Here is a 707-nt window from a genome sequence, read left to right on the forward strand (position 1 = left end):
CTGACTTCTGGCTGCCTTTTCATCGCACCCCGCTGTCCTGCAAATTTGGCTCAGTCACACTCGTGTCCCATTTGCCAATAGCCCAGATCATCATCTCTGATGTGGATTATTCATGTCTGGTCCCGCCTGACTTCTGGCTGCCTTTTCATCGCACCCCGCTGTCCTGCAAATTTGGCTCAGTCACACTTGTGTCCCATTTGCCAATAGCCCAGATCATCATCTCTGATGTGGATTATTCATGTCTGGTCCCAGTTTCTTCAAGAACCTCATTAGCCTCTCAAGAAAAGAGGAGTGACTTTTCCAAGATATTCCTTCAAATTCAGATGAAGTCTGGTGTGTACTTAATAGTAGATCCCCAATCTCAGTTTCTTAGCTTTGACAAATGTACATGGTAAGGAAAGATGTTAACAGTGGGGGACGCTGGGTGAAGGGGATACAGGAATTCTCTATATTACATTGGCAACTTTTCTGTGAATCAAAATTTATTACAAAATATAGTGATTCTTTAAAAAAATATGGCAAAAAAACAAAACAAAACAAAAGAAACTTTTAAAATGTTCTTCCAGGGCCGGCCCGTGGCTCACTCGGGAGAGTGTGGTGCTGATAACACCAAGGCCCCGAGTTCGGATCCCATATAGGGATGGCCGGTTAGCTCATCAGGTGAGCGTGGTGCTGACAACACCAAGTCAAGGGTTAAGATCCCCTTA

Source organism: Galeopterus variegatus, unplaced genomic scaffold, assembly GCF_000696425.1.
Source record: "Galeopterus variegatus unplaced genomic scaffold, G_variegatus-3.0.2 Scaffold1851, whole genome shotgun sequence".
Taxonomy (NCBI): Eukaryota; Metazoa; Chordata; class Mammalia; order Dermoptera; family Cynocephalidae; genus Galeopterus; species Galeopterus variegatus.